Below are 21,556 nucleotides of genomic sequence, written 5' to 3'. Positions count from 1 at the left end.
TAATAAAGCTGCAGACATGTTATCTAGACCCATTATAAATGCATCTACTATACTTAAGCATAATCCTGTGTTACATGAGAGCTACATTGAACAATATGATCACGATATATAATTTAAAGATGTATATGCAACTTTAGGTCAAGGCAAAAGAGTAGAAGAATTGGATTATCATATAAAGGACCGACTCTTATATCATTATGGGAAGTTATGCATTCCACAAACTGAAAGAGTAAAGATAATTAGAGAGGCACACACTTCTCTAATATCAGGTCACTTTGGGGTAAGTAAAACAGTTGCACAGCTGCAAAGATTTTGTTATTGGCCAAAAATGAACAAGACAGTTTCTAGATATGTAAGAGGGTGTACGATGTGTGCTAAGAGCAAGCCCAACAATAGAAAAATAGGCTTGTACACTCCATTACCAGTTCCTTCTCACCCTTGGGAAAGTGTTTCCATGGATTTTGTTGGAGGACTGCCTAAATCTAGGAAAGATCATGATTATCTATATGTTTTTGTGGATAGGTTCAGCAAAATGTGTATTTTCATACCTTGTAATAAACAAATTACAACTGAGCAAACTGCAAAACTATTTTTTGAACATGTATGGGTTCATTTTGGATTGCCCACTTCCATGGTATCTGATCGAGACACCCGATTTGTGGGGAAGTTTTGGTCAGGTCTGTGGGAACTAGTGGAAACCAAACTGAAGAAAAACACAAATTTTCATCCACAAACTAATGGTCAGACAGAAGTAGTTAACAGGACAGTGATCTAGTTACTCAAAGGATATTGCAACAAACAGCCTAAGCTTTGGGATGAACATTTATGTTATGTGCAGCATGATTACAGTAGAGAAAAACATTCTTCTACACAGTGATCTCCTTTTGAGACTTGTTTTGGCTTTCACACCAAGGTCTCCTTTATATTTTGTCTTTGGTAAAGATACCACAGTGGAGGGACACAGTGATGTGGATAGGGCAACTAGGTTCATTGAACAAATCCAAGAGATCCACCAGGCAGTATAGGAACAGCTGGAAAAGGGCCAAGCCAAATACAAGGTAAGGCATGACAAGCATCGGATGGAGCATAGTTTCCAAGTTGGTGACCAAGTCTGGTTGTATATCAGCAAGGACAAGATGCAAGGTGAAGGTAAAAAGCTAAAGGCTATCAGGTATGGACCCTTCAAGATACTTGAGAAATTTGGTGAGAATGCTTTTCGCCTTGATCTACCAGCTTACATACACATCTACTCAGTCGTAAATCCAGATTGCTTGAGATTGTTTGAACCTTCACTAATTGAAGATCCCGAAGAGTAGAGTCAATTTCCTTCTATTGATGACCTGCTACCTGAATATCTTAATGAATTGCAGGAAGACACAGTTCTGGACAAGAAGGTGAGGACGACACGCAGGGGAGATGTTGAGTACCTCAGAATTGGGCTCAAGGGTTCAAAGCCGAGCAGTGCAATGTGGATAGAGATTGGACAAGTGAGACAATTGTACCCTCACTTAGTTGATGCTTGAAAACCATCTTTTGGTGGTCCAAAAGCTTTTTCAGTGGGCAGGTTGTGATCTGAATTCGATCCATGAAAACTAGCAAAGTGCTATGACTGTATCAAATCAAGACAGACTTAAAAAATTTATGAGCAAAGAACAATCAGGAAAGACCTCTGAACAGTGGCAGTTTGTAGACAGCAAGGAACGACAAGGACCTTAGTCAAAGTGTGCTGACCGAGGCCCATGGAGACTGCGCAAGAGGCAAACTGGCAGTTAGGAATCCAGGATCAGGAAACGAAGGCCATTTATGATCCGCAATTAGCTCTTAGCACTAATTGCGCATCGCTGGGAAAAACCCCTCAAGAAGGAATGGCCCCGAGCGCTTGGTCGCATGGGAAGTCAAGAAACCATAGGAAAGTGCTAAGGCGAAAGGCGAGTCCCACACTCCAAAAACTGGGGGTATATCGAAGGTACTTTGGGGCAGTAAGCGAAATTGGCAGAGAACGAGCGATCCCATATATTGCACAATGCGTGTCCACTGAATGAGAGATAAAACCACCTCTCATTACGGGCTAACAGTCAAGCAAGTCAACCGTGCGAAAAGAGTGAACACCGTATGATCTGGGGGCTCCAAATCTGACAAAGGAGATTGCGCCCGATGGAAAACCAGATTTTACGGGGGAATTAAGCCGCAGCATATAAAAGTCTGAAGTCCGATTTGACGACTAAGTTGGTGGATGAATCATTTCACAACGTAACTGAAATACTGAACTGTTGAGGAAGAGCTGGTGCAGTTCGTGAGAGGACAAGTGGCCACTTCCCTCTAAAATGTTGGTGATGATGCAGAGGTAGGGAACTCCAAGTGAACAATAGTAGATGAACTGAAGAGGTGGAAGAGGAAGCAAACGGTCAAGGACGTCTTGGATTTAAGCCATGAATGAACAAACAGAAAAACAGAGAGTGAGAGCGAGCACTGTAAGAAATAAACAGTGAGACTAAGAGACAGAAGAGATAGTGAAGCAAGAGGCAGAAAAACAGAGAGCCAAGCTGACCTGCAACGTAAGGTAGCTTCGAGAAGACAGAGGGCTTGAGAGATTCAAGCAATCCCTGTGAGGATCTATCGAGAATTGATTACCACACTGGGCTCCTCCCATTAAAGACTAGAGAAGTCAAGATTTGGTAAGGAAAGAGTCTGTGCACTCTAGTGGCTTGGGGAATCAAGAACCACCCTACCAAAAATTATCTATTTCAGGAGACTCAAATTGAGCTCCTCATTGTAAAAACTCTGCTTTAAAGGCACAATAAAAGAAGGCCACCATTGAAAGCTGGACTGGAGATGTAGTCCTGGAGGATAGGGTGAACTCCTTATTAATTTTTTGTGTTCTTTTATTTTCTTATTGTATTTCTCTTACTGTCTTCCATTTTCTAGTGTCTGTGTATTTTGCAATCTGATCGATCCGTTGCATAAGATAACATCGATGCACACCAACACATGAGTCTATAATACTTCATTCATTAATACTTTAACTGAGATCACTCACGATTGATTTTAAGATCACTTCTAGTTAGTCTTGCTCATTCATCTCTTGACTTAAACCTCCTACGATAAGATCTCCACCATTCTTCTTCCGGTTAGCCTTGTTCGGTCATCTCTTCACTTAGCCTCCTGCGATAAGATCTCCACCATTCATCTTCCATCAGTCTTATTCATCCATCTATTCACGTAATCTTCTGGGATAAGATCTATATCACTCTCCCCTTAATATTGTTCCTAATCAATCCAACAGTTCCTATGCACTTCTACTTCGTTACGTCCTCCTTCCACTGATTTCGTCCTTCACTTGATTTTCCACTTGATTCATTCCCGAACATTGTTTTGCATATCATTAAACGCTTCCACTGCTAAGTTTCAATTTGTTCACTCAATCAGCCTCCAACACTGTCCAATCATCACAAACACCAAAAAAACGAAAAAAGTGAAAATATATTTAGTTTACTTTCCTTACTTATTCATTAGTTTAGTTTGATGCTCTTTACTTCTGTAACTTAGATAGTAGCATTAGGTTAGTGTTGAATCAACAACTTTGCTTAGTTTAGCTGTTTAAATTGTTAATTAGGATATGGTGTGATTTAGCATTACATGTTGTTTTCTTCATTGTTGCAGTAGAGTAAGCTCTCTTAGAATAGAGTTGATCTTCTTCCATCAAAGAATCAAGCTTCTTCTGACTCTATAGAAGTTTGGCTTGGAACCCCTGGGTCTCTTGCCAGATAAACAAGTGACAACAGGTAGGACCTTCACTTCTACTTCTGCATATAGCACTATCACCTCCAAGTTTGTAAAAACCCTCAATTGATAAGTAAATCTAGTACCCCACGAGTTGCAGCATCCTTGCTACAAAACTAGCGCTCATCACTTTTTGGCATTGTTGCCGTGGAGGTGTCAGAGTAGAATGTGAGTACTGTTTTTTCTTCTATTTTCTAGTCTGCTTTCTTTTCTTCTATTTATAGTCGGAAAATTTCTTCCATTAGTTTATTTCCAAAAAATTAATATAGTAGATTCCTTTCTTTCATTTTTCATTTTCTGCTTTCCTTTCCATTCTGCAAGTAGAATTTCAATTCAGCAAGTACTTTCTTTCTGTCAGTAGTTTTCATTCAATCAGCAATTTCATTTCTGCAAAGTACTTTCTTACTGAAATTCTTCCATAAGCCAACCCGAAAACATTTCCTTTCATGCCTCGTAGGAGTAGGGACAATTTAGAAAAATTGTTGCCAAATACCCCCACTGCACCCAACAACCAACCTTCTCTCTTCTTCAGTGGCTGTGAACTGGAGGAACCCTTAGGTGAGCAACCTGAAATATTTGAAGAACCTATAGGGGAAGAAGAAGAATATGAACCCATTCCTATAGAACTAATGGCTGAAAACCAAAATGACAGAGGGAATAGAGAGAGAGTTGAGGGTGTCTTCCCCATTAGGTAAACCAATGGAGATACTAAGATGAAGAATATAAGCCCCTCTGCTATACCTCATTTCCATGACCTAACCACAGAGGACCCTGACACATTCCTATTTGATTTTTCTGTTATATGTCGAACCTATGACTATACAGATGATGAGAAAAAGTTAAAATTGTTTCCATCTACCCTCAAGGATGCAACATTGCGTTGGTTCATGGGTTTACCTGGAGATAGCATTACAACTTGCGCTTAGATGCAGTGGGATTTTAACAACAAATATAGGGACTACTGTAGGTCAAAGGATATTAAACAATATATTTTTAGGATGACCATGGGCCAGGATGAATCCTTCGAAGACTATGAAGAAAGATTCCAGCTCAATTACAATAGGGCCAGGTGCACACTTGACCCTGAGTCACTAAAGTGTGTCCTACTTAGAGGAGTAAAGGAAGATATTCTAGATACCTTACATCTGTTAGCAGGAGGATATATCTCCCAATTACCCTATGAGGATATCAAGAATCTCTTTAGAAACCATTCTAGGGCATCCAGGAAAAAGGGTAGGAGTAGTCAACCTATGGCCAGTACATCATCTTCCAACTTAGCCATCGAGGGTGAAATTGGAAATATGTTGGAAGATTTCAAAAGTGAGATGTTACAAATGCTTGCCTTGCAATTGGATACCATGAATATCAAAAGGAAGCAAGAGGAATCAGAGAGATCCTTAGCCATCTTTTGTCCTAGATGCACCAGGAGGCATCTTATGAACGAATGTCCATTGAACTGCATTGAGATTTGCTCGATCTGTGAAGAAAACCACTCCATAGACAAGTGCCCTTCTTTACCTGAACTCAAAGATGTATATCAAGGAGCTGAAGAGGTCACTAAGCATATTTGTTACATCAACCAAAGGACACCTCCTAGGCCTAGACCATACCAGCAAGGTATGCGCGATTCATCCCATGCATATTAAAAACCCAACCAAACCATAGCTATACCTTCTTGGGGACCCCCTGCTCATCCTTCCTGGTCTACACCCCCTCCTTGGTCCTATGCATCTCAGTATCATTCCTAGCTAGCCAACCAGTCATTTCAACCTTATGTTCAACCACAACTTCAGTGGAATACCCCATACTAGGGGTGGAGGCGCCAATACAGCAATGCTCCAGCTCTATTGCCCCCACCACCTACCTAACCACAACTCCTACACTCTGCTCCACCCAAGAAACCCCATATGCCTACCCAACCAAATCCGAACCCAAAAAATAGGCATGCTCTACAAGTATACAGTGGAGAGACATCATACCCAGCTTATGTTGTAGAAATCCAGGAGATCAACCTAAGATCTGGGAGAATTCTCCTAGATAACTAACCTCCCTCTCCAAATAGGGAGGTTGAGGGAGAAAGATAGGAAAGTAGCCTTAAAGTAAATCCACCCTTTCATGAGAGATTATCCCAATCACTCTAGCCTACTCCAGAAGAACTTGAACTTCTGGGAGAATTGAAAAATCTATGTGTAAAGATCCCCCTTCTCCAAGCAATAAAATATGTTCCCATTTACAATAAGTTGATTAAGGAGAAGTGCTTTAAGCATCCAGAAATAAGAAAAAGGGATGCCCCTACCATTAATGTCATTGGTCATCTGTCTGACTTAATGTCGGGGCAGGTAATATATCCAAAATATTTGTACCCTAGAGGACCTGTAGTAGATGGCACATCAATGGCACCATTGTCCCACACACTCTGATTGATCTGGGGGCTACCATTAATGTGATTACCAAGGAAACCATGCTTAAGCTCAACCTCCAAGGGTCATTGAGGATGACCACAATAGTTCTGCAACTTGCAGACCGTTCCACAGTCACCCCTGAGGGAATTGTGGAGGATGTGATGGTCGCCATTGACTCCTGGGAGTACCCTATAGATTTCCTAGTTCTCTAGCCTAAGTCTAAGCTTACTGGTTACCCTCTCATCCTTGGGAGGCCATGGTTGGCCACAACTGATGCTTTCATTAGCTGCAGAGCTGGGAATATGACCATCAAGAATGGGCATATGTCCAAGCAGTTAGTCCTATACCCTACTGCTCAACCTTCTCTAGAGCATGATTTACCTTTATGGTTGGAGGAGGAGTAATAATACGAGGCTTATTCAACCCAAATTTATGCTTTGGAAGCAACCGTAGGACGAGGAAAGCAAGATGAGGATGACTTAATTGAACACCTGCTCCAACGTACAACTCCTAGTTTGTTACCATTAGAAGAAGAAGTAAAGGAAACCCAGGACTTACATCCAATTCAGTTATGCTTGGCCAATTCCAACCCAATCCGTGTCAAAACCATAGAATTTAGCTCAGAGAAAACTTTGAAAATTAATCCATCTCTTTCTGCTCTTGAAGAGGAAAATCTATGCAACATGTCTAGAGAAAATCTATAAGCCTTCTCTTGGAGCTACAAGGAAATGAAGGGAGTACACACCTTAGTGTGTACTCACCACATATAAATCAAAGAAGGTTGCAAGCCAGTGAGGCAACCACAAAGGAGGATGAATCCAACTCTCAAAGATATAGTCAAAGATGAACGGCAAAAACTGCTAGATGTAGGATTCATTTACCCTATCTCTAACAATGAGTGGGTCTCTCCTTTAGTGTTAGTTCCTAAGAAAAATGGTAAGTGGAGTATTTGTGTAGATTACAGGGAGTTGAACAAAGCCACAAAGAAGGATCAATTTCCCCTACCCTTCATTAACCAAATGTTAGATGGTCTGGCAGGGAAGAAGTTGTTTTCTTTCCTATATGGATTTGGTGGGTACAACCAAATGCAAATTTTCCCAGAAGACTAGGGTAAGACCACATTCACCTATCCTTGGGGTACTTTTTCCTATAGGGTCCTTCCATTTGGTCTATGCAATGTTCCTTCCACTCTCCAGAGAGAAGTCTTGAGTATTTTTGTTGAATTAGTACATGATGTAGTGGAAATATATATGGATGATTTTACACCTTATGGCTATGATTTTCAAGAAGCCTTGCCTAGCCTAGGCAAAGTATTGCACAAATGCATTGAAATGAACATGTTTCTTAGTCCAGAAAAATGTGAATTCTTAATGACTAAAGGGATCATGCTAGGTCATTCAATATCTTAGCAAGGACCACAGTTGGAGCCAAACAAAATAGCAATCATCCAAAGGTTCCCACCCGCTCAAAAGTAGAGGGGATGTCAGGAATTTGTTGGGGTTAGCTAGATACTACTGAAAGGTCATAAAGGACTTCAGCAAGTTGGCATCTCCTTTATTTTGGTTGTTGACCAAATATTATGAGTTTATATGGTTAGAAGGCTGTCAAGAGGCCTTAGACATTTTAAACGGTAAGTTGACCACTGCACCAATTCTTTGAGGCCCAAACTGGGCCCTCCCTTTTCATATTCTGTTGATGCCTCACACAAATCCATAGGAGTAGCCTTAGCTTAGGTAGAGGAGAAATTGCACTATGCCATCTATTTTATCAGTAATAACCTATCAAAGGCTAAGCTAAATTATACTGTGACCGAAAAGGAACTCTTGGTTGTTGTGCATTCATTAAAAAAATTTAGGCATTACATTGTAGGATATCAAACATTTGTGAATACTGACCATGATGCAATCAAATATTTAATGAACAAACCATATGTGAATGCTAGAATTATAAGATGGTTGCTTTTATTATAGCAGTTTTATCTAACTACTGTTGATAAGACTAGTAAGGAAAATGTTGTCGTAGACTTTCTATCTAGGATGAATCTACCTGCACGTGAAGAAGGAATGGTGGATGACCAGTTACCAGACGAGCATTTGTTTGCTATTTCTTTTCTCTCCCCATGGTTTGTTGATATAGAAAACTATTTCGTATCAACACAGTTCCCACCCAACTTGCCCTCCAAACAAAAGAGGAAGATACTCAAGAAAAGCACCCCCTTCACCTGGATTGGGGGCAATCTTTTCAAACTTGGCCCAAATCAAATCTTGAGAAGGTGTGTAAGGGAAGAGGAATTTTTGGACATCCTTCTGACCTCTCATGATGGGCCTTGTGGAGGTCACTTTTCAGCAAAGATGACAGCATTCAAAGTGTTACAAGTAGGCTATTATTGGTCCACTCTTCCTCAGGATGTGAAGGAGTACATTAGTCAGTGTGATTGGTACCAAAGGATGGGAAAGCCAACTCCAAGAGATGAAATGCCCCTACAACCTCCAGTGACTTTCAAGCCATTTGACAAGTTGGGCATGGACTTCATTGGGCCTATCAACCCTCCTCCAAAGAAAAAACAATACATTATTGTGTGCGCTGATTATTTGACTAAGTGAGCTAAAACCAAGGCAATTAAGGCAACAACAGAAGAGAAGGTGCCTCAGTTCCTAAGAGAGAATTTATTCTACAAATTTGGGTATGCTAGAGAGCTAGTCACAAACCAAGGTATCCAGTTTACCTCCAACATTATTGAAAAACTACTTAGCCATCACAAAATCAAACATAGGACCTACACTCCTTAGCATCCACAAGCTAATGGGCAAGTGGAGGTGACTAATAGGGCACTGGAGAACATCTTAACCAAGGTAGTAAGCAGCAGGAGGAAGGATTGGGCAGAGAGACTAGTTGAGTCCACTCATGCCTATAATACAACATGGAAGACCACCATTGGATTTACACCCTATGAGTTGGTATATGGGAAAAAGGCTTTGTTGTCCATTATGTTTGAATATAACACATTGAGGATGCTAGCACAACTAGAATTGGATCTCAATCATGCACTGAAAGAAAGATTGTTCCAATTGAATGGCTTGGATGAATTCAGAATACAGAGATAGTTTAGATTTAGAGGAAGATTTGGAATGATAGACATATTAAGGAGAAGCAATTTCAAGAGGGTGATTGGGCATTGTTATATGATTCTAGGTATAAAGACTTCAAGAGCAAGCTAAGGACAAGATGGCTCGGACCTTATGTGGTAGAAAGATGCCATGATAATGGTTCAGTGCAAACCAGAACTATAGATGAAGAAGCGATTCCTTTTCTTGTTAATGGACACCGATTGAAAATGTACAAGAGACCTTTATCAAAGCAAGAGTTAATTGACAATATCAATAAGACAGTGATGATGGAGGAGCAAGTTCTAGCTCCTCCCTCATTAGGTCACTAAAAAAAGAAAAAAGAAAAGAGAATAAGGATTCAAGTGAAAACCTCCATGAGGAACTTGAGTCCCATCTTTGGGTTGAAAAGCTCGTGTGGCGGCCCAATGATGAAAAAAATAAAAAATGAAAAAAGAATAAGAAGATCCCTCAGTGAAAACCTTCCTTGAGGTTCCCAGGGAAAACATATAGGTGAAAACCTCTCTGAGGTAGCCTAGGTGTAGCTAAAAAAAAAAAAAGAGAGAGAGATAATAAGACATAATTGTTATTTGCAGGTCGATGAGGAAGACAGTCAAGAAGAAAAAAGAGGATCTAAAGGGCACCCTGCCTCACACATATCCATCTCCTCCACTCCTTACCATGCATCAGCCCATCATTTCTATTGTTTTCCACTCCATTTCTTCAATTTAGGTGAAGATCGTGTTTCCTATAAGATCCCCTCTATTCTTGTAAGCAGCCTATCCCACAAAACATTAATCATCAGCCATAGGTCTTCATTAATATGATCCAGATAGCAAACAATAGACATCAGACTTCAGTCACAGATAGCAGAGGAGGAAGAAGAATGACCATACAACAAATAAATAATGATGCAGGAGCATTCAGCCCAAGGAAAATCGTTGTAAATAGTAGACATAGGGGGTCATGCATTTTAGGAAATAGTTTTCCTAAGTTCCAAGTCAATGTAATATTTGTGCCTTTAAGTGTGATTTAATTAGATAATGGAAGAATATGTAAATGCTCTCAAGATAAATAAATAAGAACATGAGTAGTAGAAGTCAAATCCAACTCTCTAGGAGCAAGAGAGAGCTTTTAGGAATTAATTAGAGTAGATATGAACCATTGAGCTGATAAGGAGAATTTTCTGTTTTAAAACATAGAAAAAGATGGAGTAGATAAAGTCTGCCACATATGTATGCATGAAAAGAGCTTTAGGGCTTTTCTTAGAGGGGTGATCAGATCCTCCAATGATCCAATCCAATGCATTCTTATAAATAGTGAACCTGCGTGTTCAATAGTGGGAGGCCACTAATGTTGAGAATCAGACCTGTGCGCGACCGACGATTCTTGAATTTAATTTGTGCCTTTACATTAATATATGCAAGATTGGTTCTTGTCTGTGTCAATATGCTTAAGAAGTATTTTATGTGTGCTTTATAGTGAATTCGTAAGTTCTGTAATAGAGTACAGACAAAATTCTGAAGGATGTAGAGAGGGAGTGGAGAATGATTCAGAGGAATCATAAGGGTTCTTAGAATCCATTGAAGAAGTTGAGAATTCACTGAGGAATCAACTCAGGAGGGAGTTGCAGCGAAAATAGTGAAGAACAGGATCCTTTGGAAAAGCTAGAACCACAGAAAAACCACTGGAACAACATAAAATTTCTAAGTAAAAGGAATTGTGGAGAAGCTTAAGTGATGCACAACAACTGTTAGATCTCATAGATCTACGATTGAGATCAAATAACAACAACGAAATCCCTTTTTAAGTGATTGGAATGAGCATTGGAGATTTGTAAGGAGCGAGCAGTGATTAATCGTGAAACATTGGATCGTGGCCAGATCAACGGTCATGATTTCAATCGCATATCGGTGGTTTGAAGTATTCAAGGGCCAGTATAAAGGAACGTCGATACACCGATAGTGATCAAGTGATAATCGGCGATCAGAGGTTCGGAAATCGGGAATCGGCGTTTAGAGAAGGCAGAGGTCACAGTGGAAAGCAATAAGAGCAGACCCACAGAAGGCTATGAATGCGGTTGGATAAGATTTGAAATCCAGCATATGCGGTTTGGAATAGGAATTCCTTTGTATTCCCATGTGGTTAATATTTCCAATAGTTTATATGACATGACCCTTTTAATGCATAAGCATGTGTTAAATGATCCAATAGTCATATCAAATTTGGAGGAGGGGTGATGGTATATATGTGTATGACCCATTGGACATGCGATGGCCGATTACGATGAGGTTTTAGCCTTGGGTTCTGTGCAGAACCATATAAAGGAGGAATAAGGCATATTTGCATGGAATTCCTTTGTTTAAGGATTTCACCGAGAGATTAGCGCCGATAGTTTTTTGTGTTAATATATGTGTAACCAAAGCATATGAAAAGAGTACGGTTATATATATATATGGACGGTGGTTCTTAAGGGTTTATATAAAGTCCTGAGAGGAAGTATTGGTGGGGTGATTGAAGTTTCATTAGAAAGGAACCGTATAAGAGGGCCACTAGACCATTTATGGTCTGAAGATTTGATTCCATTGAAGAGCCAGATACCTGGGACAGTTGTGGATGCATTATTGTGATAAATGCATATTGTGGGTATGTGTGGCTGTTACCTTGGCATCGATTTGCTAAGTGTGGTTATATGCCATGGATCCCTGCACCAAACAACGCAACACATCTGATCTTTGACAACTGCAGCATGGCATCAAGACCATAGGTAAGTATCCCGCTCACTCACTCATATGCATAGTTTGATCAAAAGGTGTAAAGGTTACGAGGTAGTTGGTTTATAAGTGAAAAGGTGGCCAATTAACTTGGCCACCTTCATTCAGTCATCACATACAAAACCAGGTGTCCTCTCACATGTGGCCGTAGTCAACTCAAAGACAGAGGAGGAGTAGGACAAGAAGTGGTTAACTACAGATCTACGAGGTGGGAGCTGATTACGAGGAGTGGGAAACAAAACATTGTTTTCATGCATTCATGCATTCCACCTCCTCAAAACTCCCTCACTCAAGTCACTCTTATAACTCTGGCCACCCACCAGAATTAAGGATCCATTGTTTTGCAAGAGAATTTTTATAGGAGCATGCAAAAGAATTCCTATAAGAACGGTCTACAGGAGCAGTATACATGATACACTGAGGCAGTCTAAAAGATAGGCAGAGAGGGGTTCAAGAGGGAATATCACGAGAACTATCCACTTCCAACATTCTAAGGAGGTAGGATCTAAAAATCCATCCCCATTTACAAGAAAATGAACTAGAAATGCTCTAAAAGCTAGTGGACATTACAACTATGGGAGGTGAATTACATACACAAGAAAATATGTTTTCTCTTGAATCTAAAATTCTTGTGTAAACTCTCATTTCCCCCTCAAGCCTCACAAGAAACATGATAGGAGGGTTTAATAGGAGAGAACCCACAAACACTATGAGGATACAACAACACCCCCAAGTGTTTGAAATCTTTATAAGACACTAATGGATGGGGTTTTTCGAAAAATTCACAAGGCATGATGATGAGCTGGCTCAAGAATTTTCTCATTCCCTCACTCCACACGGCAGGAACCATGCCACTATTATAGTTGGAGGGCTCACTATATATCTCACCCTAGAGCTCATCAGTAGGGTCACCACACTTCCCCTAGGAATTCCATGGAGAAAATAAGACAAACAAGACAGTTAGGTGGCAAAAAGAAAATTCTTTTTAGAAGGTGAAGAACCCACAGAGGACAAAAATGGAGTAAGGAGGGATAGTCTGCCATCCCTATGGAGTGAGGTAGTTTACCAACTCATAAAATATATCTCATGTGAGGTAGGTACAGTGCTTTTTATGGACACCATTTTAGAGTGCTTGAAGAATTAAGATTTGGGGTAGAAACACCAATTCACCAAAGACTCAACATACCCTACTTCATGATGCAATCACTCATAGACTCTAGCAAAAAATTAAAGGAAGGGAATTCCAAACAATTGGCTCACCATGGGTTGATCAGGATCCTCAGTGAGGATGCCCTCCAAAAACTTAGGATCCCTATAACATGGTCAGTCTTCAGAGACTTACCGGCAGAGGATGACATCAAAAGCCTCACCTATGATTTTAGTCCTTCTATCAATGACGAGGAGGCAAAACAAAAAGAAGAAGATATAGAGCTAGATTTGGATGAGATGGATGAAGAAGAAACTAATGCAGAGGAACATGATGAAGGAGAAGAGAAGGAGGATGATGTTGAAGTAGAGAAGGAAACGAAGGAAGAAACTGATGGAAATGAGAAAGATCAGCAAGAGAAAGAAGATAAGACAAACAAAGAGCTAAGTGGGTTAAGGGACAAAGAAGCGATAATGAGAGATCAAATTGAGAGGGAAAATGCATGGCTGAGAGGATAGCTGCAAGAAAGGGAAAAATAGCTAGCATGTATGGCCAACCTCTCCTTGGAGGCCATCCAGTGTAGGATGCCAGCTAAATCATATGTTCTTTACCTCAGAGAAAAATGGCTACAATTTCAGATTAAAACACTAGCACAAAGGGGAACCATGCCATTTCAGGAATACAGGAAGCTTATTGATCTTTGTGATCAAAGTACACTAGAGGATAGGGCCAAAATGGATAAATTTTACTTGCACAACAAGGCTCTCACATACAAGAATGTTTGGGATCCTAATGCCGAGCTAGGAGATATGCAATTAATGGCTTTGGCATCATGGATGAACCATGAGGAGTCAAGGGCAGGTGAAAATAATCTTGGCCAGAGAGCAGAATGAACCTCTTTTCATCAAAGCTGAATAATCAAACCCTAAGGCTCTAATCAGCACCCATAATCTAATTTCAAATGATCCTCAACTGGCACCTAGATATCTTGTTGCCCAACAGCAAGCAATTTTACATTTTGAGGATATATAGGCAACTAGGAGATGATAGTATGCATGCCTACTCAAGGAGATGGAACACACTGCCACAGAACTTGAATATTAGAGAATATCACTCCCCTCAAAGGTTGAGAGAGGCACTCAACATGACACCTATGTATAAGAAGTCAATGCAAAGGTTGAAGGTCAATTGGATAGGCCTAAAACTCAGTCCATCACTACTATTAGGGATGTTAGAAGGGAGAAAAGAAGAAGAGGAAAAGAGGTAGTGGGAAGAAGTAGAAAGGAAAGAAGTCTTCTATGCACAAGAAGAAGAGACCATAGCAGAGGCATGGGATGTCAGAGAGGATACCAGAGCCATGAAGGAAATGGACATTGACGAAGTTGCTCAGAGGATGAGCAATAGTTTTAGTAGGGGGGTGATGATGAGCCTCATCATTGGGTAATTATTTGGGCCTTAGTTCACCTCCTAGCTTAGTCAAACCAACTATTCTCATAACTTATTGAATACTTTTGATCATATTATGTTTATGAGATGAGTTAGAGTTGAATATTTTTCTTTGTGGTCTAATGTACATGTAATGCAGGATTAAAGGGTAAAAACAAGGAATATTGGCAATGATATTGGTCAAAAATCGAATGGGACAAGGGAGAGGAATTATAGGAGGGAAATACTTCTCATTTACTACCCCTCCATTCTAATATTCCTCCATCAGCTCAGAGTGCATCCAACCAAATCATGAGGACTAGAAGGCAGCCGAGCAAGTGGAATTCAAAGCACTAGTTTATCTCTAGTTTGGGAGCTGAGCCTCCCTAATTTTAATGAAGTCGTTGGAGACTTAAAAAGTATAAGCAGAGAGGCCTAGGACCTCAGTAGGATTCAGACTTTATTTGGAATTTTTATTGTAAAGCCCTATTTTATTTTCAAGCTGCAAGACTTGTGACAGTTTTGATATAATCCATTGTTTTTATAATATGAATGAGTTTTGTTTTGAGCCAGCACTGAGTTAACTCAGAGGCCTGAAGCTCTTGGTTTAGGGCCCAACCCTAGCAGCTAAGGCTCCTCTTTACCGTATATGTATGCTAGCGTAGATCCATGATTTAATTGTTCATTTTCTTAAATAGCTACATTTCCATAACAACAGTATAGCGCATAGATTCATGGTTTAATCGTTCATTCACTTAAGTAGCTACATTGTCATTATAGCAGGGTAGAGTAAATTGGTTGTGTTTCAGATTTCTAGTTATCGCATGAGCTTTGGAGTTTGTTGTCTTGATTCAGTACTGGGTTCATTTCATCATTGTCGTCTTCAATCACTCTCTTTCTATAATAGATCTCACTCATCTTCTCATTTCCTTCAGCATGAAATACTTAAGCACAAGCCAATAATCACACCTTAAGCGGATTATACCCGTAGATATCCTTACCATCCCATCCACAACAAACCTGACAAATCACGGTCCGATTCATTTCAGTGCTTGACTTTATGCTCTCCATATCTCCACTGTCGATATGTCTAGCTTGATCCAACGACTATCATGAATTATTCCACCTACTTTATGCACTCCAAATCTCCACTATTGATCTATCACGCCCTTGATCCAATGGCTATCGCGTCACCCGATTGCCAACTAGCTTGGCCGATCTCCACTGTTGATAAACCCCGCCTGATCCAATGGATATTGCGTCATATCGCCCGGATTCTTGCATGGCTGATATCCACCCAAGAGCATCCAAGAAAAGTGGTTTTCTCGTGCTATGTGTCACCCAGTTAGGTTATTCACACAAAATTTTGGAATTCCACTTACAGCCTTGAGGGCGTGCGAGAAACTGCTTACTGCCTACGGAAACCCACTCCATCATTCCACACATTTTTTTACCTTTCCACTACTCATCCTCCATTAATCCTGTCCATTCATCTATTCACTCAATCTCAAGCTATAGGGTCTCCACTGTTCATCTTCGGGTTAGTCTTGTTCATTCATCTCTTGACTTAAACCTCCAGTGATAGGATCTCCGCCATTCATCTTCTGATTAGTCTTGTTCATTCATGTCTTGACTTAAACCTCCCATGATACAATCTCCACTATTCATCATCTGAGTATTCTTATCCATCCATCTATTCACTCAATCTCACGTGATAGGATCTCTGCCATTCATCTTCTAGTTAGTCTTTTTAGTTCATCTCTTGACTTAAACCTCCTGTGATAGGATCTCTGCCATTGATCTTTCGATTAGTCTTGTTCATTCATCTCTTCACTTAGCCTCCCACAATAAGATCTCCACCATTCCTATTCTATCAGCATTATTCGTCCATCTATTCACGTAATCTTTTGTGATAAGATCTATGCCGCGCATCTCCCCTTAATACTATTCTCGATTGATCAAACGGTTCATATGCACTTCTGCTTTGTTACGTCCTCCTTTCACTGATTTTGTCCTTCACTTGATTTTTTGGTTGATTCCTTCCCGAAAATTGTTCTACATATCATTAAACGCTGCCACTCCTAAGTTTCAATTTGGTCATTCAATCAGCCTCCAACACTATCCGACCATCTCAAACACCAAAAAAACCAAAAAAGTGAAAATAGATTTAGTTTAGTTTCCTTTCTTATTCATTAGTTTAGTTTGATGCTCTTTACTTCTGTAACCTAGATAGCAACATTATGTTAGTGTTGATTTAGCAAATCTACTTAGTTTAACTATTTAAATTGTTAAGGAGATGGTGTGATTTAGCATTACATGTTGTTTTCTTCTTTGTTGCAGTAGAATAAGCTCTCTTAGAATAGATTTTCTCTTCTTCCATCAAGGAATCAAGCTTCTTCTGACTCTATAGAAGTCTGGCTTGGAACCCTTGGGGTCTCTTGCCATATAAACAAGTGACAACAAGCAGCACCTTCACTTCTACTTGCGCATATAGCACTGTCACCTCCAAGTTTGTACAAACCCTGGGTTGATAAGTAAAGTTGGTAGCCCAGGAGTTGCAGCATCCTTGCTGCAATATTGGCGCTCATCAATATGGTTATTATTTTTCCTATTTAAAGAGAGGCATTCATAGTTAAGAATATGTAGAAAAACTTATTATTTTGAGATAATTGAAAATAGAGATTTTGTTTCATGATTTCTTCATGTTTGCTGGAGTGGTTGAGTTGTTGTAGCTGAGTATTTTAGTAGTGTACCAGCAAGGTTGGATGGTCCCTATACTACTAGTGTAACCCCTTGTTGTTATTAGTAAAACCCCCTTATTATATCGTTGTGCCCATGTAGTCCCCATATTGTTATTATTGTGCTCCTCAGAAGCCCACTATTGTTATTATTGTGCCCTTACATTATCGTTGTTATGTCGGCTTTGACTATATTATGATCCCTTAGACTCCTATATATAGAAAGGAGGTTTTCTCATTTGTATCATCTAAGAAATTTTCATTTTTGTAATGTAAAGGAGGTTTCTCCCTCGAAGAGGTTTATTTCTAATGCATTCATCTATCTTTTCTATATTTTTGTGAGCTGGTTTCGTAACATTTGGTATCAGAGCTTTGGATTCTAGGGTTTTGTTGCTCCAAACAGGTCATTGTGGTATTTTTGCTATAAAAAAAAATTTGCGACGTTTCAGAATTTAAAAAAAAAAAACCATTTGAGAAGATATATTTCTGAACTACAAATCCAAATTTCAGATCTTGTCTCGCTATCTTTGTGGAGATATAATATGAGGAAGTTGGTATTTTTGCAGACTCTCGAATTATATTCCAAACAGGTGACCTGGGGAAAATAGTCATAACTTTTGTTTTGAGCATCAGATTGAAATTTCATAAGAAGTTACCAAAAGAGGACGGACTATAGTTTTTTGTGTACATCCTTCAGATTCATAGGTCAAAACAGTGAAACGTGGCACTTCATACAAGTTAGATATTTTGAAAAGGTATATAATCAAGTCATCTTGGGAGATTGTGCATAAATATTTCTTGGAGAACCAAATTTCGATCAGACTGGTGGCATTGCAAAGAGGACACAGAGTGCTACTGCAGGTCACAATTTCAGAACTGGAAGAGCCGAAAGTACATAGTTATAGTAATTTCAAGATAGAGCTCCTAAAATCAAGAAAAAGAGATATGAGGAAGTTTGATGGAAAGGATTCGGTAAATTGGATACTACAGATGGAGCAATATTTTGATCTACATGATGTACCACTACTACAAAATGTATGTATTTCATCTTCATATTTAGAACCTGCTCAATTTTTATGGTATAAAGGGCTCTGTTACAAAGTGGAAATAAAAAATATGGCAACAAGGAAGTCTACCCCTCACAACTATAAAGATGGAAGTGTTGTTTCTCCTAGCCTTCCACAACCTACAAGGGTTACACCACAACAATTAGAAGAAAAAAGAGAAAAAGAGCTTTGTTAGAATCGTGTTAGCAAATGCACTAAAGGTCATAAGTGTGCTGAGAAGAAATTATTTTACATAGAGTATGAAGAGGAGGAAGAAAAGGATCAAGAAACATCAAAATAAGAGGATATACACCAGGATCCAACCCCAGAGAAAGAAGAAATGAATCCGATCATATCTTGTAAAGCATTGGCAAGAATTACCTCTCCTCAAACTCTCAATATAGAAGGACATATCAAGAATAAAAAAGTTCAAGAAGTGAAAGATCACACGAGAAAGAAGAAATGAATCCAACCATATCTCGTAATGCATTGGTCGGAATTACCACTCCTCAAACTATCAAGATAGAAGGACATATCAAGAAGAAAAATGTTCAAGAAGTGAAAGATCACATTGAGCATCAAGAAATGAATTAGACCATATCTTTTAAAGCATTTAGAGAAATTACCACTCCTCAAACCCTTAAGATAGAAGGACATATCAAGAAGAAAAAGGTTCAAGTAGTGAGATATCACATCGAGAATCAAAAGCAAGTTCTCTAACTTTTAAAGGATAACGCCACCTTGGTGCAGAATAAAATGAAACAATAGGTAGATCAATGTCACAGTGAAAAAAGTTTTGTTGTATGTTATTGGGTATTTTTGTGGCTACATCTCAATCAAGCTATTTATGAGAAGGAAATGTTGGCAATACTACATGCACTTAAGAAATGGCAACCTTACCCAATGGGAAGACACTTCAAGGTAAAAATGGATCATGATAGTCTTAAATACTTTTTAGAACAAATATTATCTTTAGAAGAACAGAAAAAATGGGTCACAAATATGTTGGGTTATGACTTTAACATCATCTATAGAAAAGGGAAGCAAAATTTTGTTGCAGATACACTCTCAAGAAAGGATGACAATGTGGAAGAATTGTTTTGTGCTATTTCTATTATCCAATGACATTGGAAAAATGAATCAAGGGATGAATGGAAGAAGGACAAGGAAGTGTGGCCACTCATTCAAAAGTTGCAGAATATCCCAATTCAAAAAATATTGCAAGAACTTGAAGAGGAAGGAAAAATCATATTGGAACCTGGAGCAATCACAGAAACAAGAACCCAACTACTACAAAATGGATCAATTTCAAAGTATCTCATCAAGTGGAAGACCTTACCCACTGAATATTCCACATGGGAGGACAAGCATTTTATACAGAAACATCAAGAACTACTCAAGAGTTTAGGATAATACTTTTTGAAGGAGACAGCCATGTTAGGCCCTTATACTACTAGTGTAACCCCTTATTGTTATTGATACAACCCCACAAGTCTGATCAGACTTTGATTATCCTCATAATGTTCTATCATTTCCTCCGTGAAAATTGACCACATAACAAGTTGTTTACGAGAATAATTTCAACCCAAGCTAAGTACACTTTATTATATGATGTTCATATTTGTGCATATGCTAGTTTGATTCTCCATGTTTTTTATATTCATTTGTTCTAAATAGTTGTAAATATCTTTAATGTGAATTCATTTTATGGCATGTGTTACATGAATATTGCTTCCTTTTAGTGATTATATTGAATGTGGAAGGAAAACTAGATCTCTTAGAAAAGAGCCTCTTCTCCATGAGCTAGGACTAAGATTGAACAATATTCACTTCTTTCAAGATTTCTTATTTTAAGTTCTCATGCTTTCATTACATTATTTTATGCTTACTTAGATATTAGAAATGTCATTATAGAATTTTTTAGGGAGGACAACCAGGTCTGTTTGAAAAGAGCCTCTTCCTTTTTTTCCAAAATAGTCTAATTTGATTGACCAATAATGTATGATTTTATGGAATAGACTTGGATATTTTTTCTTACGTTGTGAAGAGTGATTTATATTTATAATAATTGTATTTTCATTCTCATAACTTCTTTCTATATTAGTCCTTATCCAAAAATCCATAAATTGTGGTTTGGTTCTAAGATTACCAACCTAGATTGATAGTAAAATACATGTCTTAATTTACACAATAAATTGAGCTGACATTTTTGGTGCCATTGTCAGGGAAGCATATTTTGGATATAACTAATTAGGAAGATTATTTGGAAAATATACAAAAACAAATAAAATCCAAAAACATAGAAAGAGCATAGATATGATTTTTCATTATGGTCATTTATGCCTAGATATAGAGATGAAAAGGGTAGATACATAAAACAAGACCCCCCAACTACTAAACCATTGGTAGAAGCAGGTCTGCCTCCATTTGAATTAACTACACCAATTGCTGGAAAACCAACTTTGGAAGAGTTAGAGGAAAAACAACGTTCAGGACAAAGGTTAACTCTTGTTGAAAGACAAGCTTTGTTAGCTTATGAAGTGAAAACAAGACCAAAACAAACAGAAATACCTTCCATAGGAAAAAAAAGAGAAACAATAAAACCAATTTATCAGCCTATTCTTGAACAAATAGATCAACCTATCTTTGAACACATAGAACAAGTTGAATCTCAAATTTCTATTGAAACAATTGAAACTACTGAAAAAGATATGGCAGAAGAAGGGCAAGGATCTACCATCCTCACTATAGAACAAAGGTTACAATATGAAAAACAACAAAAAGAATGGCAAAGAAGAAGAGAAGAAGAGACAAGAAGAGAAGCAGAAAGGAAAAGAGAAGAAGATCTCAAAAGAGAATATGATCATACAAGAAGACAAGATGAAGAAAATGATGAAGAAGCTACTTTTGGATTTCCAATTGTAGATACTAGACCAATTCTAGGAGAAGAAGTAAAAATGAAAAATATTCCACCTTCAGTTTTACCAAATTTCTATGGAATGTCTTCTGAAGATCCTGATTCATTCATGTTCAAATTTGATATCTTATGTAGAACTTATGGTTACACTGATGATACACATAAGCTTCGTCTTTTTCCTGCTACTCTTAAAGCAGCTGCATTAAAATGGTTTATGGGATTA

This window comes from Pinus tabuliformis, chromosome 5_2, assembly GCF_031772625.1.
Source record: "Pinus tabuliformis cultivar Carrire ecotype Pingquan chromosome 5_2, CPIR1, whole genome shotgun sequence".
NCBI lineage: Eukaryota > Viridiplantae > Streptophyta > Pinopsida > Pinales > Pinaceae > Pinus > Pinus tabuliformis.
The sequence above is the reverse complement of the archived record's forward strand: the minus strand, read 5'-3'. Positions refer to the sequence as shown.